Source organism: Pipistrellus hanaki (genome assembly GCF_964339955.1).
Source record: "Pipistrellus hanaki genome assembly, chromosome: 10".
NCBI lineage: Eukaryota > Metazoa > Chordata > Mammalia > Chiroptera > Vespertilionidae > Pipistrellus > Pipistrellus hanaki.
In genome coordinates this window covers 16538132-16562613 of record NC_140512.1, presented here as the reverse complement: position 1 = coordinate 16562613, position 24482 = coordinate 16538132, and the positions used below count along the sequence as shown (strand labels likewise).

The window sequence follows — 24482 nt, the reverse complement described above, 5'->3', positions numbered from 1 at the left end:
GCATGGTGCCTGACACCAATTAGCTTCTACTCTTCCACTGGGCCTTCTTTTCCTCTCTCCCTCCCGCCCACTGCCAGGCAGCATGCACTGCCCGGGGCGCGGTGACAAATGCCAGAGTGGGCCTGTGGCTCACACGCTCAGACCTTAAATCCCCCGGCTCTGGGGTGGTTTCTGGGTGATGGGGTCACTGTGAGTGGTCAGGAAGAGAAGCAGCATTTCTTTCTTTCTTCTTTCTTTTCTTTTTTAATCCTCACCTGAGGACATAGTCGCTGGTTTTTAGAGAGGGGGCGGGGAGGGGAGATATATATTGAGATCGGCCATCTCCTATAAGCTCCCTGATGAGGATCAAATCCACGACCTAGGTACGTGTCCTGACCGGGAATTGAACCTGTGACACTTTGGTGAATGGGACGATACTCCAACCAACTGAACTATGACAGCCAGGGTGAGAAGCAGCATTTGTTGAGTGCCTACTATGTGCCAGCTGACATCATCTATCCAACAAACCCCACCAGTGGGTACTGTTAGGTCCTTATTATCGATGGGAAATCAAAGCTCAGAAAGGTTATGAAACAAGACAAGGTCATGCAGACCTCAGCAGCTGGGAGGAGAGCCCAGGCCTGCCCGGCCCCGGAGCCAGGACCCTCTCCAGCATGCCACGCTGCTGGGAGGTCCTCTTCCCTCTGCACTTCGGCAGCACAACCTCTAGGGTGACTCCTGACAAAGCACTCCCCGTTTTCAGAGCTGGCCCAGCACACACAACTTGGAAGTTCAAGAACGTGGTATCCTCCCCCTCTCTCCCCCTTGGCAGCAGCATTCTACCTCGCCCCTGCTCTTGTATTGGTTATTTATACTAGGGCACACATTCGGGGCACCAACCACCACTGGGCAGGGTTTGGGGAGTCCCAGGTAGGCCCCGAAATACTGCCATCAGCCCCTAAGGATGACCTCACCAGACACCTACCCAAGCTCAAAGGAAAAGAAACAAACCACACAGCAAGCGCAGACCTATGGGGAAACAAGCCCGTGTGCACACCGCTGGGGGCACTTTCAAGGAATGACAGGCCTCTGGAGGGAAACCCGGGGATTATAAACAGGAACCAAAGCACACTGATAACCTTTGATTGGGCGATTTGGTTATTTTAGTCTGTGAAACAGACCTCCAGGAAATATCACTAGCCCTGCTCCCCAGCCCCCCCCCCCCCCCCCCAAAGTTCAAAGGTATTTTCAGCAGCACTGTTTACAATGGTAAAACACACCAAATTCAACCCAAATGAATGTAAATAAAATAACTGAAAAATGACAAGAATGAGGGCTATCTCAAATTTAAGAGAATGTCCAGGGCAGGTGTCTTGTTCAGTCTTTTGTCCCTGGCATTGAGCCCGGGGTCTCACTGTGCCCACTACCGAAGAAATGAGTGTGGTGAAGACTGATGACACATGGACAGTGGCCAACTCTCAGTAGACACTTCCTGTAGGCTCCCCGGATACGGGAAAGTCCAAATCCACGAGAAAACTAAGAATGTCACAAACATCACTACTCTGTAAAAACATAAAACACTGAAGACACATATATTATATATCTACCAATATATAATGTATTTAGATTTAAAAAAAAAAAAAGGGAAGCCTACAGGATGAATGGCTTAATAGGCTTTGTTTTTGGGAAAGCTTTTTAAGTCCGCACAATAAGAAGATTTCAAACACACAAACAAACAAACAAACAACAAAAACACTAACATATGCTTACCAGTGTTTCCCAAAGTGTGGTACGCGGACCCCCAGGGGTACGGGAAGAGTTTGGTGGGGGTACGCGTTGCACCGGAGTTTGGTGGGGATAGGCACTGCACCGTGCTTAGCTGCACCTAATTCTACATTCTCATGAGTACGAGGGGTACTCAGCGTTACGGAAATGATAGAAGGGTACACATATGTCAAAAGTTTGGGAAACACTGGCTTAACCAGGGGGTCCAAGGGGAGGAAACGAGTGCACGTACAAAGGTAAGAAGGAGAGAAGACACGGGTGGAAGTCAGATCTCACTCCTTCACTCATTTCGTGGGCACTGACCCTGAGCCAGGCGCTGAGCTATCCCGTGGTGACAAGATAGACACTGTCATTGCCGAGGGTCCCCCCCAGAGCGGGGAGATGCTCCCCAGGTTCTGGGCTGGCCACCCGGAGTGGTGGAGAACGGGCTCCCTGCAGGAGGCACGTCGCTGCCCAAGGACCTGAGGCCAGGGCACAGCCCTCCTGGTCTGTGGGACTCCGCAATCCTGTCACTGTGCCCCCCGCTGCTCCCACGTGTCTGGAGCCACCTGGAGTGGAGGGGCTGACAAGGAGTTCCACCCGCCCATCCCCACCGCCCAGCACACCCAAGCCGCACGCGTTTAAACGTAGGAGCCGTCCCATGAGCTCCTCCCCTGACACATGAAGACGCCCATTAAAACAACTCTCCCCACGCTGGGAGAAAAGCCGTGGCTTCCAGTTTCAGGACGAGCTGCTGAATTCTACCTGAAGATGGCACAGCTGAGACCACCCTGGCCCCCCGGGGCACCCAAGGGACAGGTGTAGCAGCCACTGAAGTTTCTGGAAGCCGGAGGCCCTGTCTGAGGGGTCTTTGGGGAGAAGATAGACAGACAGACTCTTCCCAATGCCGTCGTGCGGCCAGCATCATCCGTGGCCTTCACCCAGGGGCCTGGGTGAAGCACATCACAGAGCCCCGTCCCTGGCACAGACTCGCCCTGCCACACCTCCAGGAAGGGAGGGTGGGCCCTGCTGCACAGGCAGAGGAAGCACCCAGGCCTATGTGCCCCTCGGGGGCCACCTGGTTCACCAGAGTGCTCCTCGCCCCTGGCACTGCGGGGCCGAGGGCCCCAAATCTGTATTTTTTTTTTTTTTTTTAAAAAAAGGTCCTGAGGAGATTCTCATGCTCTGCACCAGCTTTGCAAGTCACTGGCAATAGGGACCAAACACTTCTGTCTCTGGAATCAGAGAGACCTAGGCTCCAATCCCAGCGTTGTCACTCCTTAGCTCTGTGACTTAGGCAAATGACTTAACCCCCTGAGCCCCAGTTTCCTTATCTACCCAAATGGCAGGGTTGCTTGTGGGACGGTGCCCGGACAGCACACGGAGGGCCCCGTCTCCGCGCACAGCACCTGTGGCCGCTGGTGTCCTGGGCCAGGCCCCTGCCCCTGGGCCCGGCCTCCTCGAGAGCCCCCCTCGCTCAGCCTCGTATCCTGGCCTTTGGCCCAGGGTCTCGCTCCTATGGACACTCACCAATGTTCAGTATTGAAGAGGTGAGTGTCGTGAGGATTGATGATCCATGGACGGTGGCTACCCGGTGCCAACTCACAGAAGCTCCGGGGACACGTGAAAATGTACATTAAAACACAAGCCGCCGCTGTCCCAAGTGGGCGGTTCTCGGCCTGCTCCCTCCCCTGCAGGTAAACCAGCCCATTTACAGGATTCCTCCTGGAGCAGCCTGTCCAGGGAACACAGTCTGAGTGAGGAGAGGCCACCAGGTACCGGCCTCCGGGTTCCAGAGGGCGGAACCCTGATCTCCCGCAAGGGAAGGAGCAAAACCTCGACTCACGGCCTGGCTCTCGGCGCCCCCCAGACCCGCTCCCCCACACGCGGGCGGCCGTGGCCCCACAGCACCACTAATAACGGAACCACTGCTGCTCTCCTTGGAGTGGCAGTTGGCAGTGGCAAACAGGAAGTTGTCTAGAAACAGGGTGTGGCTGTGCCCTGTCAATATATGCCAGCAGAGACACACTTCCCCTCTCCCCTAGCCCTTCTCTCGCCTCCTCCTGCTGCCCTCTGCCCTCTTTTTCGGAAGCAAAAGGTCTGAATTATTTGGGGGGAAACAAAGCTTTTTTTTTTTTTTTTTTTTTTTTTTTTTAACACCAGTTAAGAGCAACCATCAGCACCATGCAAACAAAAAATCTAGGGCAGAAAGGAGTGTAAAACATAGCGGGGGTCTGTTTTCCTACCCAGTCCCTCACGGTGGCACTGGGTCGGCAACTGGCTGCATGTGTGTGCATGAGTGAGCGTGAGCTTTCCCCTGAACTTCTCCGTGAGCACACAGGAAACTGAACCCGAGCCAGAGGCCAGGCCAGGTACGCTGCCAATCGCCCTGCTGAGCCAACCAGTTCGCCCGCGGGCCGGCCACCATGGTTTACCCAGGGCCCACGGGGTGCACACGCCCGACTTAGCACCATCCAAGAATAGGACCGAAGGAACAACACAGGCCACTAGTTTCACGCAATTTTGAAGTTTGAGTTCAAAGAGACCCGCCACATTTCCTGACGCCCACCACATATGCACATGACAGGAGACACGTCACTGCCAGAGAGATCGATGCCTATCGCTGGAGCTGCGCGTAAAGGCAGGGACGTGGGGGTGACACGTTGGGGAGGCTCACGCCCGCCGGCCTCCCGGTGCCGGGACAGGTGTGCTAGAAAATTTTCCACTCCGTTCCTGCCCAGGCCCCGAGGCATGTGCCTCCAGAAGGGCTGTCCAAAATAGACTGGTCCCCAGCCCAGCCTCCTACTCCTGACCTCTTTCCGAGGCAGCAAACCTCCCCACTGCACGCCTCGCCAGCCCACAGCCCCGAGCACCGGCTCTGCGGACGCTCAGGCTCGCTGGCAGGGTCCCAGGCTGACAGCACGCTCTCACCGCCTGCCTGCCAGGCTCCCTGCCCTGTGACCTGGGCCCAGCCCCGCACACGTCCTCGGTGGCCAACGTGCCCTGTGCTCGCACTTACACATCCCGGGGAGGCAGCCTGGCCGCTAGGATAAGGAGGCTGAGCCCGTGTGACACGCCGGGCAAGGCGACTTGTGGGAGACGTTTCCTGGCTTCTGGCGGAGGGCCCTGGCCAGTCAGAACGCACCACTTCCCCTTTAAGAGAGCACGCCCCGATGCGATTAGGGAAAGGCAGAAAGAAAAGCCCGGAACAGTCAGGGTTGTATCCTGAATTTGGCAGGCGAACTTGGGGGCTTCCTGAGCGGCACACACAAGGTGTGGCCAGAGGCAGCGGGCTCCTCCGAGGCAGGCGGACGGCTGATCTGAGCAGTCCCTGCCTGGGAAGGGCCGGGCCTCCCGACTGCCCACAGGGCGAGGGCCACGTGCGAGCTGCAGCTGCCGGGGCCAGCTCCTGGAGCTACCGCCACCCCCCCTGGTGCCCCGCAGCCTGCGGAGCCTCAGGGCTTTCCTCTCCCCCCCCCCCCCCCAGCCCACCCCCCTGCCCGGGCTGCTGATCCCGATGAGCAGAGTCCCCAGCAATGCCTCGCACTCTGCTTTGGAGAGAGCAGGGACATCATTATCAAGATGGAAAAATACTTTTGTGGGACATTTAAGCTATTAATTCACGCAGGGAGATTTCATTTTTTTTTTTTTTGTGGGGCATTAGAACTATTAATTTATGCAGGGAATTTTCATTCATTCTGGATATTTCAAAAGCTGATGCCCTGATCCTGGCAAAGGACAGTAGATTGCAAGAGGAGTGGGGAGTGGGGGTGGGGTGTTTCAAAACAACAACAGTTCACAAAAGGTCACATGTTGTACAATTCCATTGGCGTGAAATATCCAGAAGGCAGATTCGTGAGTGCCAGGGGCTGGGGAAGAGGGTGTGGGGAGGAACTGCTTACTTCTGGGGGTGATGAAAAAAATTTTTTTCTTTTTTACATTTTTTACATATTTTATTTATTGTTTTAATTTAATTTTTCCCATTTTTTTTATTAAGGTATTATATGTGTACATATCTTACCATTATCCCCCTTCCCTACTCCCATACATGCCCTCACCCCCAGGGTTGTGCGTCCATTGGTCATGCTTATATGCATGCAGACAAGTCCTTCGGTTGGTCTCTTATATCATCCACCTCTCTCTAACGAAAATGTTGTTGAACTATGTAGAGGTGATGGTTGCACAACATTATGAATGGACTCAGTGCCACTGAACTGCATGCTTTAAAATGATTAATTTTGTTATGTAAATTTCAACTCATTAAAAAAACAACACCCTAGTGGAAGAGTGTGTTTTGGGCAATTTTATCTTCTACTAGGATCTCTCCTGTGCTTCATCCAATATTTCTTTATAAAATCTGGCTATTACCTGATAAATCTTTTTTAAAAAAAATATATTTTATTGATTTTTTTACAGAGAGGAAGGGAGAGGGATAGAAACATCGATGAGAGAGAAACATCGACCAGATGCCTCCTGCACACCTCCCACTGGGGATATGCCTGCAACCAATGTACATGCCCTTGACTGGAACTGAACCTGGGACCCTTCAGTCCGCAGACCAACACTCCATCCGCTGAGCCAAACCAGTTTCAGCCTGATAAATCTTTAGTTGATCCTGGCTTTGTTTGTTTGTTTGTTTGTTTTGTTTTGTTAATCCTCACCTGAGGATATTTTTTCATTGATTTTCTTTTTTAAGAGAGTGAAAAGGATTGTGTGTGTGTGTGTGTGGTGTGTGTGTGTGTGTGTGTGTAGAGCATCGATGTGAGAGAGACAAATGGATTGGTTGTCTCCCGCATGCACCTTGACTAGTATCAGGGTTCAACACTACAACCCAGATTCGTGCCCTTGACAGGGAATGGAACCTGCGACCCTTCGGTGTGCGGGGTGGGGGTGGGGCGCCTCTCTAACCACTGAGCACACTGGCCAGGGCTGAGGATATGCCTTTTAATAAGGAAAAATAAAAACAAATTGTTGAGAGATAAAAGTTTCCAAGACCCACAAGTATGGCTTTTTTAAGGAGCATTTCTTACTTTGGGGAGAGGTGGCATCATTTCGAAGCATGCCACACCAGCTAGGCAGTGCCCAAGTCTCGTGGTGAGGCGGGCTCAGGTTGGAACCATCCTGTCAGCAGCTGGACGTGGTAACCAAAGCAGAGGGAGGGAGTCTCTCAGGGGAGACTTTCCCAGGAGACCATGACATTGAGCCTCTAGGTTCTTGGCTTCCTCTTCCCCTCTTATAGAGCGTGTCTCCCCCCCCCCCCCCCGAATGAAGAATTCATCAGTTTTTGGTTGATTTAGAGGGGACTGTGCTGGTTGGCACCGCAGAACTGGTTTGCACAATTCCATTTCTTTGGAATGGAGTGACCTGACCCCCCACCTGACCCAGCCCCACGGGAGGAGCATCCAGCCCTCCTTTCTCGGTCCTTCGCAGCTGAACCTGAGGGTGAGGCTGTGAGCCTTGTCGTCCAGACCCTAAGCCAGCAGGTCAGGAGCTCATGGGCTCACTTCCTCACCTGAGTCAAGAGGAGGCCTGCTGGATGTTGCAATACTTAGAAAAAAAAACACAAAAAACAAAAAAAAACCCCACAGGTGAAAGGGCAGGCCCCGTGGCCCAGGAGCCCGTCTTTCCGGAGAAATGTAAATAGTCTTCCTAGAATCTGTCTCCCGAGTTCCAGGATGACCGGGGGGACAGATATTTGCACAGTTGCCGTGGACCAGCTCTCGCAGAGGCCATGGGTCCTCCTGGAGCACTCTGCCCTGCCTCTTCCACCCTGTTCTCTCTCTTCATCGCAGGTGCCAAGGTAACAAGTGGCCTAAGTTCTCAGCAAACAGGTGGCTTAAGCTCAAAAGACACACTATTTACACTGCTCTAGCATCTGAAGAGCAGGAAGTTTAGAACCTTAATCCTAAATACAGAAACAGGCAGGCTCAACCCCATTTGAAAAAATGGGCAAAGGGCTTCAGCAGGTATTTCTCCAAAGAAGATGTGCACACACAGCCAACAAGCATATGAAAAGATGATCAACGTTTTTAGTTACTAGGGAGATGCCAATCAAAATCACAATCAGATGCCCACTACCGTATACCTAAGAGGATGGCTATATAGATAAAAAAAAAAAACAAACACACAAAATGAAACAAAATGAAATGGAAATTGGAACCCTTGGGCACTGTCGGGGTTCCTCAAAATATTAAACATAGGATTACCAGATGATCCAACAATTCTACAAGATATACACCCCAAAGAATGGAAAACAGGTACTCAAACAAATCCTTGTATATGAAAGTTCGTCAAAGCACCATTCGCAATAGTTAACAGACAGAAACAACCCAAATGCCCATCCATGGGTGAATGGATAAACAAATTGTGGTATATACACACACTGGAGTATTATTCAGCCATAAAAAGAAATGTGGCGCTAATACGTGCTACCAACGGAAGAGTCTGGAAAACACTAGGCAAATGAAAGAAGCCAGAAAAAGGTCACCCATTGTATTAATTACCCAGATGATTGTCCAGAACAGGTAAACCCATTGATATTGGAAGCAGACTGGTGGCTGCTGGGGACTGGGGGAAGACAGAAGGGGAAATAACTGCTAAATGGGTATGAAGTTTTATTTAAAGCGATGGGACGTTTGGACTACATAGAAGTTCTAGTAGGGGTTGCACTACTTTGTGAGTATGCTCAATGCCACTGAACGGTTCACTTGAAAGTGGTTAATTTTATGTTAAGTGGATTTCATCTCAATAATTAAAAAAAAAAAAAAAAAAAAAAAAAAAGCCCTGCAGAATACAAGGGCCAGGACAATCCACAAACAGAACCATCAGTTTCTGAAAATGACCGTCAAGGCCTTTCTTGGAATCACTTAGAGGAGGTAATTTTTAAGTGAAGGTAATGAAGGTGGCCAGCAGGATAGGGTAGGCAGGGACTCCAACAGAGCAGTTCTTTTTTTTTTTTTTTTTTTTTTTTAAATTGACTTGAGAGAGGGAAGACAGAAACACTGATTAGAATGCTCAACCTGGGCATGTGCTCTGACCGGGCACTGAACCCGCCACCTTTTGGTGCACAGGGCAATGCTCCACCACTGAGCCACACTGGCCAGGGCAGCATAGCGATTCTTACACACGGCCAATTCAGGCTCATGGAAAAGTGTTATTTGCCGAAGTGTTATACGCTCGAGCACACGCGTTCGTGCTCACACACACACACACACACACACACACGCACGGCAGGCTGCACTACTTACAAATGGGACCCTGAGGCACAGCTCCCCTCTGGCAGCCCTCTCATGCCTGATACAGCGGTCATTTTCACCAAAGGCATTGCCACTCCAATGACGGAACTACTCCCATCAAAGGGACCCAGGCCTTAGGCCCTAACATGGTACAGAGTAAGAGATTCCCAACAGGCAAGACACCCCACAGGTAACCATGCTCTGCTAACCCCTGTGGGCCCCCTTTCCGGGGGGCTGTGGTCACTGCCGCAGCCCTGGGGCAAGCGGCCGCCCAGCCTGGCTTCTCCGCTGCAGGTCCCTGACTGGACGGAGCACACCAGGTGTGCTCCAGGTGACAGCTCCTCCCTACCCGGAGCTGCTCTAGAATGCCTGCGCCTGAGTCCCGCTTCTGCCCTAAGGTGTCACCCGGAGCCAGCCAGTGCCCCTTCCACAGGGCACCTTGCCAAGTATCTGTTCCTTGAAATCTTTCTCCAGGCTAAATATCCCCAGGTGTTTTTTTTTTTTTTAAAACCATCCCTCACAAAATGTCATTTTCCCTATTCCTCCTGAACTCTGGGTCCTCTTTAGTGCCCTACGGTCCTTCCTAAGCCGGGGAACTCCGAAGGGGGCACGTTACAGATGGGGGCTGGGCAGCTTCTGGTGGTTTTGGGTGTTATTCTCCTATGGATGCAGCTGAAGAGCCAGCCTGGACATTTTATTTCCGCTAGCTGCATCCCTCCTGTCTGATGTCACCGACGTTGCTGCCAAGCTGCGTCTCCCCAGGTACCCTTTAAACATGTCATCTTGTTGGAGTGAGTCCACTGTTCCAGCCTGTCGAGATCTTTTTGGACCCCCGACCCCCTTCACGTAACCACTCTCCCTCCCAAATCTACCACCTGGAAAGCTGACCAGCCTGCCACGAATGCCAATCTCCTTCCAAATCCCTATTTACAACGTGGAAGAGGACAGGGTCAAGTGTGCAACTCGACAAATCCCGCAGCGTGACAGTGACTTGTGAACTGCACCCTCGAGGTGTACCTCTGCCACGCCACCTGCCAGCCTGGGCTATCACTTGACCTACATTTCTTCATCTTACCCTTCCGGGTGAGGATCTCATGGAAAATGGACACATGAGGCTAACAAGAGCCGCCCTCTGACAGCGGATGAAAAGACGAAGGGGAGCAGGGCCCTGCACACAGCAAGCAACTGGATGTTGTCTTTATAACCGGCAACAAGTAAAATGGGCATCTAAGTATAGCCACCAGGCAGCTGAAATCAATAGGAGGAGGCCTGGCATCCAAGAGCTGGAGTCTGAATCCCGAAAATCCTTCCAGAATTTCCACGCTCTGAGCTTAGCAGCACCTGCCCTTCCAGGGCTACAGAGAGAAGCCGATGAGATCAGGCCAGTAACGGAGGTTTAACAGCGGAGCCAGGCTGAGCAAACACAGAAGAAGAGCGTTATGGTTATGACTGCTATAAATCTCTCAAAGATACCCTTTCCATTGGTAGAAACCTGCCTGGGAAGCCAAGGAAGAACCTATAGATGCACACAGCCTGCCAGAAGGCAGGCTTTCGGCACGGAACAGCCGGACTGCTGCAATGAGACACATCTCGGATCTCCCCTTCCAGCAGCAATCTCCTCTCTCACCTCAGCCCAGCACCCAGGCCGGCTGACAAAGGGGATCGGAGTCTCTGCTAGCCTGGAGGAGGAACACCTTGTCGCCCCATCGCCACCTTGCTGAGACCAGGACCTGAGCAATGTGCAGCAGAGATATGGCAGGTAAAGAAGGGCCCGGACGGAGGGCTGCTTTTAGCTCCCACATGGCTTGACCTGAACTATCCTGAATGGCCGTTTCTACAAACACCAGGCTTTCGGTTTGGACATTCTCAGGGGCAGGTCCCAGAAACCCTGTTCTTATCTCAGTTGAGGATGTTTGCTCCAGGAAAGAAATGGTCTTCACCCAGCCAAGGTTGGGGGTGGGGGTTTACAAAGAGGCCAGCCTGCAGGTCCCCAGCATCTCAGGGTCAAGAGGTCCCACAGGAGGGGAAGAGGGGGAGAGAACGGGCATGGCCTACCATATCCTCCTGGGAACGGAGCAGCAGTTAAAATGTGAGGCAACAACGGGCTAAATTCTCCTTGCCTAGTCCATGTAAAGCTGGTTTCCCAACTTCCAGGAGTAATGAATGCCGAGGGCAGATTTTAAATATATATCTACACAGAACTATTGGCAAGACACTGAGAGGACTGTGCCAATGAATCTATGAACAGATGAGGGAGTTTGCTCAGAAAGCCACTGGGAGGAAGAGGCCCAGGGGGAAGGCACCCATTTCTGTCAGATGACTTTTGGAGCTCATGGTCTGCAAGCTACTCTCTCACTCGCCCTACCCCTGCGCTAGTCTCCCTCAAGAAAGGAGGCTGCTGAAGTCACCTGAAAATCATCCCAGGACTCCTGGAAGCTCACTCGGACTTTCATAGCCACCGGTGACTTCTTGTGATGTTTGCACACATTCCTGTCTTTCTCCTTCTGCATGTCCCTGACGATGCACCCACACAGAGACGGTGCCTGGTTCTACACACTCACATGTGCGGGAATGAGTCCCAGACGAAACTCTGTCCCATGGCGGTTACTGCCATGTTCCGATGCTGGTCCTTCAGGGCTGAAGCAGGACCAGGCTTAGCTGGTTGGTGTCATGGGCTGCATTCTGGAACCCTCCCTCCCCACTCCCCCCCAATCCACATGTGGAAGTCCCAATCCTCAGGACCTCAGAATGTAACTGTATTTGAAATAAGGTTTTTAAAGAGATGATTAAGCCCAAACGAGGCCCTAACCCAATATGACTAGTGATCTTATAAGAAGAGTATGAGACACTAGGGGTATGTGCACACATAGGGATAGCCATATGGAGAGGTAGGCAAGAAGACAGCTGTCTGCAAGCCAAAAAGAGAGGCCTCAGGAGAAACCAACCCTGCTGGTTCCTCGATCTTGGACTTCCAGCCTCCAGAATTGTAAGAAAATTAATTTCAGTTCTTTAAGCTTCTTATTAGTCTGTGGTATTTGAAAGCCCGGGCAAATTCATATAATTGGTTTACCTAAAAAACTGATCAGGTTCACTGGATAAGGGAGAAAAAGTGTAGTATGGAGGGCAGAGGACAAGGGACTCCTAACCTCCGACATGTCAGAGATGGAATGCATCTTCCTCCTTGGTTTGGGGTGTGCCATGTCAATGGCAAATTACAGCAAGGTCAAGGTGGGGGGCAGTCTCCTGATTCTTGACACCTGGCAAATCCTGTCCACCCTGGAGGCCTGAGGCTGAGGTTGTCTACAGGTATCCAGCGGTTGGTCTGAAACAGCTCGACCTAAGGCTCAGCCTGGGAGAAACCAACTTCTATCAGCTCACTTTCTTTTTATCAGCCTTTGTGGGTTGTGATGAATCTATTAGTCATTGTTGTCCTCCCAGAAAAAGGTAAGATCATGGGGGGTGGGGTGGGGTGGTGAGAGGGCTCATTGGAAGCGAGGTAGCCACCCACGTATTCACAGGTTTCGCACACGGAATCAGACCCTCTGGCCCAACCCCGCTTTTCACCCAAATTCCAGGTTCTACCTGGATTGCATGGGTCCTCCTCCCTCAGACTCTCAGACTTTGATAGACCCCGGGCTTCCCAGAGAGTATGGGGCAGACAGAACCACTTCCCCAGGGGGCCACTAGAGGAGAGGAACCCACAAATGCTCACTGCTGTCAGGGGCTCACTGCTGTCAGGGGTCCAGACACACGAGCAGGTGGGACTCAGAGATCAATCTAACAATAGACATGTCATTAAGCTCTCTCCTGGCTGAGGGTGGTGGTGCTAGTGGGGGGGGGGAGGGGGCCGCTGGGGTAGGAGGGAAATCAAAGCAAGAAAGGAGGGTGTTTGAAAGGTATTGTCAGGCTGATGTGTGGAGGGCTGGGAGGAGTGACATGCTCTACTAGACAGAACTGACAGGCTGGCAAATGGCATCGCCTTTACGTTCCCAAGGAGAGCAGGGTGGGCGGGTTTGGCCAATTCAAATGCAAAAGCCCCCCGGGCGGGATGGCTGGGAAACCTTTCAGTATTCACAGCCATCCCTCTGCAACTCCCCACATAAAGGCCCGAAGGGTCCCTTCACATCTCTTCATCCACTCTGAGGTTATTCACACAGTGGGGTGAGAGCCCCCACGATCACTCCCAGCCAAGACACACACACAAACCAACACACCCCTCAATCCAGAGGCCTTCAAAAGTATGGGGGGCGGGAGGGGGGGAGGAGGGGGGGCGGTTCCCTCAAATTCTACCCCAACCCTATCCCCTGGAGGAGGAAAGGGGAGGCGGATCAGTTCCACGGGGCAGGTTTGAATCAAATTAGAACAAAGACTAGGAGCTATCTGCAGGGCAGCCAGTTCACCCAGTTTGGATGGGGCAATGAGCAGCGAAGATCTGATGGATCACGTGGTCCTGAGTTCAAGCTCCCCAGCTCCACTAGGCAAGCTCAGCCAAGCCAAGCCTTTCCTCCTGGGACCAAAGGGCTACTAGCCTTGTCCTCCCCCAGCTCAGCGAGGCTAGCACGAGAAAGCACCATGCATGCTCTGGAAAGCAAGGCAGCCTGATCATTATTCTGTGGAAGCAAGGTCAGAAGAGACTGGAAAAACAGCCATCCCCCCGCCCCCTCACCCCGCCCGCCACCCCAGTAAAATCCCCCAAGCCCCACTGCTTTCACAGAGGAGAGAAACACGGAGAAAAAGAAATCTGCTCTTGGCAGCCCTCAGCAGTTACAACTCCGCCAAGCCTCGGCCTAATGGTCACATTTACTACCTTGGAAATTTCCGTTTCCACTCTCCCATTTTCATTTGTGTGTGCCCGTCGGTGATGCTGCGGGTGAGGGGAGGGCTGGGACCTAAGACCTGGACCAGAGCGAACTCCCCACTCCGATGGCCTTTCACGCCGCCCAGAGCATGTAGGCATGCTTTAGCGTTGCCTACCCCCATTTCGATTGGTTCGGTTTGAAACATCTCGCCCCAGGCACCGTGAAGTGTCTCATCGGCGGCGTTCTCCCGGACCATTAGCCTGGGACTCTGCGCTCATTACGCTGATGAACGCGCCACTTACCCATGCAAATTCCAGGCGCTGCCGGCGCCGCGAGGGGAGGTGCTCAAGGTAGCTGTCAAGGGCTGATTTAATTACACAGCCATTCAGTGGGCAAAGCGGAGCAATTTCTAGCCAACTGTACTAGTAAATATTGTGGGAAACCCTTTCACAGGGCGCTAATTCTGGCTTCGTGACTTCAAACGCGCCCCGCTCCAGTTCCCATTCAAACACTCGCCGCGGCACCCCGAGACCCTAAGGCCAAGCCAAGACATCACCCTGAATGCATCAGCCGGCACGGGATACCATTTTGCAGTTGATTATTATTATTATTATTAAAATATATTTTATTGATTTTTTTTTTTTTAACAGAGAGGAAGGGAGAGAGGTAGAAAGCTAGAAACATCGATGAGAGAGAAACATCGACCAGCTGCCTCTTGCACACCCCCCACAGGGGATGTGCCCGCAACCAAGGTACATGCCCTTGACCGGAATCGAACCCGGGACCCTTCAGTCCGCAGGCCGACGCTCTATCCACTGAGCCACACCGGTTCGGCTGATTATTATTACTAATTATTATTATTAAATGTTATAACCCCCTGAGTTATCACCACTGCCCTTTAGGTGAGGACAAACCTGAGCACCCGCTAACTTCCTGCGCCCCTCCTCTCCCCCAGGCCGGTCCCGCCCAGCGGCTGCGGGGCGGGGGCTGGGGACGCCCGCGAGCACCGCTCCCGCCGGCGGGCTGGCCCCAAACCACCATCGCAAACCCCACTTGGCCAGTTTGAAACCACACACCCCGTCCCTGCATCCACCCCCCTCCCACTCCCCGGGGGAAATGGCATCATCATCACTTTCATTTTACACTCCGTGTGCGACCGCCCCGAGGAAAACAGCGCGTCCAGGGCGCAGCCACCGCGCGGGGCATCGGACCGGCGCGGGGCGCCCCGCACGGCCTCGCGGGGAAGGCGCGTCTCCCCCCGGAACCCGCGGCGGCGCGGCCGTTTGTCCGACCGACCGACCGCGGCGCGGGGGTCACTGCCCGCGGTGCGCGCAGAGAGCTCGCACGCAGCATCCCCGCTATTGTTTTCTTTCTTTTTTTTTTTTCCCTTCCGAAAAAAGTCTATAAATAACCCGGGATCAGCCACCGTAGGCAAACACATCCTGTTAGGAGAAGAAACGTAAACCGAAGCCACTTACAGAGACTCAGGGCTGCCAACTTAATCTGATTCTACGACGGCTGTCAACATGTTGCACTTTTGGAACCTGAAGCACGGATGCCGTCACAAAAAAAAAAAGGGGGGGGGGGGAGGGGGAGGTGGTGAAAAAAAAAAAAAAAACAAGAAAGAGAAAAAGCTCACAACGTAACCACCACAGAAGCCCAGCCCCGCGGCTCGGGGCTCTGCAGGGCGCCCAGGGCCGCGGCCGGCCGTCCAGCTGCAGGCTGCCCGGCTGGCCCCGCTCGCACACGCCAACTGTTTTGACTACAGGCACTTGCGAGGCACGGAGTTTCAGGTCCTACCAGTTGGACACCAGAAGTTCACAGCACTGACCCCGTGCCAAGAACAACAAGCACAGAAAGCGAAACGGCTGCCTCGTGCGCCCGCCGCCGCCGTGTGTTTTGGTTAACTGTTTATGCAAGTCCCAGAGCCATTGGGTAACCAACCATCCAGCACCCAGCGGCCCTCAAATAACGAAAAGCAGATTATACCGCCTCGGGAGAAATGCAGATGTTGGCAGATGAAAGGACACAGGTCCACCTGGTTCATGGGTGGGGGTGGGTGGTTTTCCGAATGGGGGAGGGGGGTTGGGGGTGGGGGGGAGGGGCAGGTGTCACATGACAATCTGCGGTTATTAGAAGGAACTGACTGGGTGCTGCTTCCTTGAAGCATCTTTCTCACTTAGAGATTGACTGAAGAGATGTTGCCAAGGCCAACGCATCTGGAGCGGCTGCATTGGAATCTGTTGGTTGGTAAATCCCACAGGAGGAAAAAATCCCACCTGCTGGGTGGAGTTTTCAAGAGGTAGGACGGGGTTAGAGCGTCTTCCCCAAACGCGAAGGTTGCAGGCTTACCCCGGGCCAGGGCACAAACAAGAACCAACCCATGAATGCATAAATAAGTGGAACAACAAATGGATGTGTCTCTGTCTCCCTCCCTCCCACCCCCCTCTTCCTCTCTCAAAAACAAAGTAAAAACAACAACAACAAGCACACCGGAAAGGGACTTCCAAGCTCCCTGCTCGGTGAGCCATGGGGAAGCTGAGGGCGGGACAGCTGTGAGTGACCTGGTTCTGTTCCCTTGGAGTGTAAGGCTGTTAGGCTCCACCTGAGACCTGCCTCAGGACAGGAGTCTGTTTTCCCTCCAGGTGACAGCCAATAGAACATTTTCATCCGGAAAAATTAGATTTAAAAAAAGGAATGTTTAAACCCGTTATTTAACAAAGTTTTCCACTATTCTCTCAGAATGAACGCATCAACGAACCAGATAAAATTTTAGAGTTACCTGAGGAGAACTGGGGTGTGGATGTAAGAATGAGACATTTTAAACTGCTGAGTGGACTCAAACCTTCCCCCCGCTCCCCCAATCCATCCATCCATCCATCCATCCATCCATCTTCTAGCTCTGATGTGAAGAAGACAATGTTGTTCCTTCCCCCTCCAGAGGCCTAGGGGAAAGTGACAAGCAGAAGCAGGTTGTCTGTAACAGCCGCTGTAACCTTGGGCCAGACTCTCATTGATGCTGGAGAGTTTCTGTGGGCCCTCTGGTTCTGGGGTGGCCTCCAGTGTAATGGGGGTGGATATGAACCCACACAGGGGCTGCCTCTCTCCTCCCAGAGGAACGCACATTTTATTACAAACTACAGGTAGACACGGTTTCACCGGAATCTTGAATGATGCTCCCTGAAGGGAGACGCAGCCGTTGCCTGACAGATCCGGAGAGAAGAGCAAAGGCAACTCAGAGCATCAAGACAAAGGAAAAAACAGGCAAAGAGGAAGGTGGAGGTGGGGGAGAGGGAGAAGGGGGGAGGGATGCCCTGGAGAGAAAGTTCTGGTCTGGCCAAGTGAGTCTTAAACCAACCCTGGCCTCAGGGCTGGCAACGGACTTCCTTAAAGCCCCAGAACATTTGTGAGCCCCGCTGCTCACTTAGAACTCCACGGTTTCCCGTCTCCGTCACACACATTCTGTCACTGGATCCTCTGAAGCATTCTGGGAGATGGGGAGAGCTGGTATTATTATCCCCCTTTATTTTTTAAAAAACGTTATTTTATTGATTTTTTTACAGAGAGGAAGAAAGAGGGACAGAGAGCTAGAAACATCGATGAGAGAGGATCATCCATCAGCTGCCTCCTGCACCCCCCCCCTTCCCCACTGGGGATGTGCCCACAACCAAGGTACATGCCCTTGACCAGAATGGAACCCGGGACCTTTCAGTCTGCAGGGCGACGCTCTATCCATTGAGCCAAACCATTGAGCTCTATCTATTATCCCCCTTTAAAAAGAGGAAAACAGAGGGTGGGAGAAGCCTCAGCCCCATGAACGACGATGTGTGCTGGTGTGGTGTTTTATTATTCACAGCTTCATGGGTCCCCTTTGTATGGACAGGTAAATAGAGATTTTGGAGAGGACACGAATCACGTCCAAGGCCACAGTGCAAGTCACAAACAGCCTGCGCTCTCCCATCTCCTCACCCAGGCCTTCTCGCTGGCTTCCACTGGTTTCCAGAACTCGCAATAATAGAACTAGAGAGGCCAGTAAAGTTGTTTTATTATAAAAACACATCTTCTCCCTTGGTTTTCTCAAAACGCCTTTTTAAAAAAATTTTTTAATTTTTATTTATTTATTTTTTTTACTGTTTTTCTGCAGCAGTTCACAGACTGCAAACTGCCAAAGGGTTGCTCTCCACTCCAGCAGCTTCGGACATCTGCACAGCAGAGTTGTGATTCAATGGAAAGGAACCTTCTCCACCCAGCCTGCACCCGCGCCTTTCACTTGATTTGCTCCCCCACGTGCTGACCCCCCCCCCCGGCTCCTCACCTAATCCTGGCCTACGAAGCCGGAACAGAATGGCCCTGCAGGCCTGCTGGGCGGTACGTGAGGGAGCCTGCGTCTCCAGGTGTGTGGCCTGGCACAGGTTTGGTGGATCTCTTCTTCAGAGTTCTGCTTTTGCTGAGCTCTTTGGCAACAGAAGCTGCTGGAAACATGGCGCCACTATGAAGGGTCCCGCCGTCACGTGCCTTGTCTGTGCCCAGTGGGCACACTCACAGCTCGACAGGGGGTGCCATGACTGTCAGGTGATGCCCATGGGCAAGCTCCTTGCAGGTTCATTGTCATGAGGGAACATGACAGTGAGTGACTGCAGGTGCTGAGGTGCTTGCAGGGGTGAAGGCAAGCATGCCAGGAGGTCCAAGGGCCATGAAAGAGATGCTGAGTGTGGATCGAAAGGTGGAAGACGGTCGGGAGGAGATGATTAGAAAGTTCTAGAATGTTCTGCCCCTGCCTCATGAATCTATGTCCCCTTTTCCTTCTTCCTGAAAACACAATACACAACAAAACACAGAACCAAAGGCCAGAGAAGTTGGGTGTCACAGTGGCCTCTGTGTTGAATGTCACTAAAGCAGCCCAGGTCATAAAGACCAGTGAAATGTATGTCTCCAGTTCACGGGAGAAGCTCTGTGGGTGGCTGAGCTGCACAGGTGGTGCCTCTCGCCGTTTGTTTGAGGTTGCTTCGGTAACCACATGGCATTTGCATCCATGCTACCTGATAAGAATATGGGGACTGGGCACACCAGGTTGGTCTCAACAGGAAAACTCATTTGCTCACAAGATACAACGTGAGTAGATTACAGTATTTCCATGTACCTTGTGACTCCTGGGAGCATAGAGACTCCCCTTTTTTTTTAAACCAAAAAGTAGGACACGTGGTGTGACAAGTGCTGGCATATTCAAAGAAGACAGACAGGTAGGCCATTTAAAATCAGAACACCTGAAAAGCGGTGTGGCCTGGCCACCAAAGTTGTAACATCAAGTTAGTAAAAGTGGGCTGATGGAACATTAGCAGAAATTTGCTGTCGTTAGTACTGGTGTGCTTACGAAACCATAGACCAGACAAATCCCACTTTGCCAATGAATACGGTGGTTTGGGGAAGGCTGGTGAGCACAGTACACTCAGCTCTTGAGGACAACAGCATCGATGGAGACAAAGTTGGGGCCCTGTGCCCACTCTCTGGGCATTCAGATACACCCCCAAACCCCACCCCTGCCCCAGGCCTCAGTGAAGGGAGCTGCATACACATACAGAGAAGGAAGCTGGTCAGGGACCAGTGAGGTCTTTAAAACATGGCCTGGTTATGTGGAAAGCTGGTGAAAAAAAGGATGGATCCAGAAAAGGATGGAGGCCTGAGCTGTCAGGAGTCAGTAAGGCAGGGTAGCACGCCAGCAGCTGTGGCTGCCGTAGGCTGAGGACTTGACTTTCCCCCTGATGCTGCCCTGAATACCGCCAGGCCAGAACCTAAGGCTCAGCTCCATGCTTTTGTTTTTGCCCTGTTACCCGGGTTCACAGGGCCTGGGCCAATCTGCCTGATCTTACCTGAGACTGGCTTTGGCTTAATCCTCTGCGATGTGGGCTCATGACCAGTTTTGCACATATGGGGGCCACATAGGCTAAATTTTTCAGGTGAGAGCAAATTTCAATCAGCCGTAGTCAGTACTGTAAATCTGCAAAATGACTTTATGGAGTAGGTCAATAAATTGGGTTGAGTGAAATCTGGAACACTGGACTGTAAGTAAGTTCCTTGAGGGCCAGTTTTGAGTCTCCTTTATCTGTGTAGGCCAATGCCTAGCCAAAGCAGAGAAGCCGTGCTGTGCATTTTTAATGCAGGCTTTGAATGAACAAATGACATTGCAGTTAATGTGCATCACAAAGATATACGCATGCCTTTTTAGGTATACCTGGGAGGTGAATATCTTTTTGTTAGATGGGTATCAGATTTAGTATTTTAATTAACTTTAAAAATTATTTTATTATTATTTTTTAAAATATATATTTCTTTATTGATTTCAGAGAGGAAGGGAGAAGGAGAGAGAGACAGAAGCATCAATGATGAGAGAGAATCACTGATCGGCTGCCTCCTGCACGCCCCCCACTGGGGATCGAGCCCACAACCTGGGCATGTGCCCTTAGCCGGAATCAAACCTGGGACCCTTCAGTCTGCAGGCTGGTGCTCTATCCCTGAGCCAAACCAGCTAGGGTAAATTATTTTATTAAAAAAAAAATTTTTTTTAAATTGATTTCAGAGAGGAAGGGAAAGGGAGAGATAGAAACATCCCCCCTTACCCCGCCCAACTGGGTATGGAGCCTACAACCTGGGCATGTACCTTTGACTGGAATTGAATCATGACTTCCTGGTTCATAGGTCAACCATTGAGCCACACCAGTTGGGCTAAAATTTAAATATTTTATTTTATATTTTCAGGTGTCCTCCCTCCCCCCAACCCCAGGTCAAATTTGGCATTTTTAAAAGTTACGTTTTTGATTCAAGTTAGGAAGAAGGTAGAAAGGCTTTCCACTGAAAATTTAAAATATTAAATCTTCAAAAAATTGCAGGCACTTTGTAACAGGAATCTTTCTGAAAGATCTTCATCCCGCTGTCCTTTGTCCTCTTAAATTACATCCTTTGAACATTATTTGATCCTTTTTTTGGATAACTCAGGGTCACTGTTAAGGGCATTCATTTCTATACTTTGCTATAAAATGGTGATGGCTTCAAGGCTTACAACTCTAACTTTCAAACTTCTTTACTTTGATCCACCTTAAGAAATGAATTTCACACTGCAACCCAGCATGGACAGATGGATATGAGACCAAAATTCCAAAGGATAATATTTATCTTTAATTAAAAAGCACTCTGATGTTTTCTTTTCTATTCCATTGTTTAAAATGTTGGTTAGGATCCACTAAATCGATTGCCCCGCCACCGTGGGTGATGCCAACCTTTGCAAACACTGAGAAGGTAGTCAGAGCTGCTTGTCGCTGCACAAAAGGGGTCTCAGCTTCCCCATGTCCTATCTTTTTTTTATTTTATTATATATATAATATATTTTATTGATTTTTTTTTTTTTTACAGAGAGGAAGAGAGAGAGAGAGTTAGAAACATCGATGAGAGAGAATCATCGATCAGCTGCCCCCTGCACACTCCCCACTGGGAATGTGCCTGCAACCATGGTACATGCCCTTGATCGGAATCGAACCTGGGACCCTTCAGGGGTGGGGGATGGGCTGTATATGGCTCATCCACAGGCTGATGCTCTATCCACCGAGCCAAACCGGTTTCGGCCCCATGTCCTAACTTTTATTTTCTGCAGTCTGAGGCCACTTGGTTTTACTCTCAGGGCTGCCTCCACAGCCCTCAGCGTGCGAATTTGCTGACCTTGGAAATCAGACTGGCACGCTTGCGAGTATTACATATACACGAAGTGTAAGCTTTTCTCAGTGAAAGCCGGAAGGGTGCCCCGTCGGTGCTGAGTGGGGCTCGGCGCTGCTGGCTGGGCTCCCGAGGCCCGTTACTCGGCGGCAGAGTTCACGATACCGAGGTGCTGGCTGTTAGACGCGCGGTGTGTAAACACCTGCACGTGTACAGGTTTTCCTTTCTGAAAGCAGCCCTCTGAGGCCCGGGCCTCAGGCTGCAAGGGTGATCAAGTGACAGAGGCTCCTGGCAGCGATCTTCCCTGGTGAATGACCGGGGCTTCCGTGTTGGAGGAAGTTACTCCTAAAGAAACGGACCCCACATCAGGCAGTTTGCAAAAAGGCGGTATCTGGGTTCTACTCCACACTGCCCTTTGCCCGGTTAGTCACAGCTCCTCGCCTGCACGTCAACTGTCAGGAGTCCTCCCCGCTAAGTGCATAGAAGATAAACCAAGATATGTAAGACTTATGTGGGAATTTTGAAAAGTGTGTCAAGTGTGTGTGTGTGTATTGGAGGTAGGTATTTTATTTTTTTTAAAATATATTTTATTGGTTTTTTTACAGAGAGGAAGAGAGAGGGATAGAGAGTTAGAAACATCGATGAGAGAGAATCATCGATCAGCTGCCTCTTGCACACCCCCCACTGGGGGTGTGCCCCCAACCAAGGTACATGCCCTTGACCAGAATTGAACCCGGGACCCTTCAGTCCGCAGGCGGATGCTCTATTCACTGAGCCAAACCGGTTGTGGCTGGAGGTACGTATTTTATATTGATTTTTTAAAAAGTACAGCAAAAGGTAATACTGTGCCCCAAAAGTTGTGTGTTGCAGGGGTGGGGGATGGGCTGTATATGGCTCACCAAATCATTGGGTCTGGCCCTGCCAAGGCATTAGGGGTGAGTGAAGTAAATGTTTGACCAATACAGCAGGCTGGTGTTTAAGGTGGTAGTTTTGTGTGGCCCACGGATGATGTTATACACATCCAAATGGCCTTGGCAGAAAAGAGGTTCCTCATCCCTGCAACACAAACCTAAATGCCAAGTAAGCAGGCCCTGGTTAAGTAAGCCACGGGTGCATGTATTCAATGGCATGCTGGCAAGTTATAAAAACGACGATGTAGGTCTATATTTACTGAAAAGTGTCCACGATCATTTTATATGGGGGGGAAAAAAAACAGATTTCAAAGCAATGTCTACAATAGGATTCCACTTTTATTTAACAATGTATGCATATCAGTACACATGTAAACATAGAGACAGTCACACAGAAAAGATTAGAAAGCTTTTCATGGACACTGGAATATTTACTTTCTTATATTTCCTGGAACTTTGGCAGTTTTTACAATGTATAACTTTTGTAATAAGAAAGAAAGCAAATTTTCACTCTGAAAAAGTAAAATTCTACATTATTATGCAAAACAGTACTCTTATTTGGGGCCCCTACCCCCTATTCACCTCATTTGTGACTGTTCCCATGGGCACATTTGCCACATCTATGTGTCAACAAGGCAGTGCATTCGCGCTGAGCTTTCACACTCACCTCTCACTGGTTAGGGTGTCTTCTCAGACTTTTAAGAGTTCCTCTCATAAAGAAGAGTAAGGTGAATTTGTTTGAAAAATTTTTATATGAATGTATCTTAAGGCAAAGGAAGGGCTCTGGTTTTACTTTAAAAATATATTTTTTTTATTGATTTCAGAAAGGAATGGAGAGAGAGAGAGAGAGAGAGAGAGAGAGAGAGAGAGAAACATTACTGATGAGAGAGAATTATTGATCAGCTGCCTCGTGCACACCCCACACTGGTGATGGAGCCCACTACCTGGGCATGTGCCCTGACCAAGAATTGAACTGTGACCTCCTGGTTCCTAGGCTGACCAATGGACCACACCTGCTGGGCTGGTTTTACTTTTAAGGGTCATGTCCTCTTCTCTGATGGAGTTAAGGGGAAATGCAAATCCTCAAGCAGATGGCTCTGCTGGTTACTCCTCTGGCAGAAGCAGGCTACAGGTCTCTCCACCCTCCAGGAAGCCAAGTGAAGGAGCTGCCATGATGCCATGCTGAAGCCAGTTTTCCCTCAGGCCACGGCACAAACCGAGGTTGGGATTAAAGGGTAGGAATAATCTTTAACTCTTGTTAGTGCTGCTCTCTCTACAAAGTTAATTCACATCCATGGGGTAACTGGTATCTCCTTAAAAATGACTAGGGAGAGGGGCAGGCAGGTGTGTTATTCTTAGTTCACAAAGGAGGACAATAAGACTTATGGAGGAGAGGCCCATGGTGACCCTATTGGTTGGGACAGAATGGACTTGGCTTGTTATCTTTGTTCTGTGGCACTGCATTCTTTCTATAAGCAGAGTAACCATATACTTCATCACCCTAACTGGACACCTCTGAAAGCAAAAGGGTGCTAAGTGGGTGGGCCCCAGGGCAATAGGTAGAGCTGTGATTCTCTTGAACAATCCCAGAATTATGGCTACTTTAGACATAAGCCAACCCTCCCACACATACACATAATCATAGCTTTTGAATAGGAGAAATGGAACGTGGTTTACAATGCCTACGATTTTCTTGTGTATATAAAGAAATAAGAGAGAAAAAGAAAGTACTTGAGTATACCTGGTGTTTCATTGTGTCTGAACACTCTAGGCTTTACCTCTAGGGGTGACTGGCTCACATGCTATCAGGAATACAAAGTCTGGGATTGGGTCACACTTCCAAAGTGGCTACGTTAAGTCTTTCTGCTATGGGTATTTTGATCAGCGTTCTGAATATAAAAAGTAGGCTTTTGTTGGTAAAACTTGTGACTTAGTATAATGAGTGCTAAATATGGGTGCTTATTGGTAAAATTAAAGGTATTCAAGATACGAGGCCCGGCCCCAAACCTTTGATGATAGGTTAGGAGGGCTGATACAGCATGCTGCTGAGTCGGGGATACACAGTCCTGCCTCTGGAATGTTCCTGCAGCTGC

General features: G+C 50.7%; 1 protein-coding gene across 6 annotated transcripts in view; it reads right to left on the bottom strand.

Annotated features, from left to right (window-relative positions):
• Positions 1-24482, bottom strand: part of ATXN7L1 (ataxin 7 like 1) — a 234334-nt gene that overhangs the window by 62790 nt on the left and 147062 nt on the right. The window contains exon 1 of one of the 6 annotated variants that reach the window (XM_084897810.1): positions 15417-15614. The exons of 3 other annotated variants lie outside the window; for them this stretch is intronic. The gene's annotated coding sequence lies outside the window, so the exon portion shown is untranslated. Of the gene's footprint in view, positions 1-4762; positions 5029-15255; positions 15371-15416; positions 15615-24482 lie in introns of those variants that run through there. 2 more of the 6 variants (XM_084897808.1, XM_084897809.1) reach the window with 2 other exon arrangements.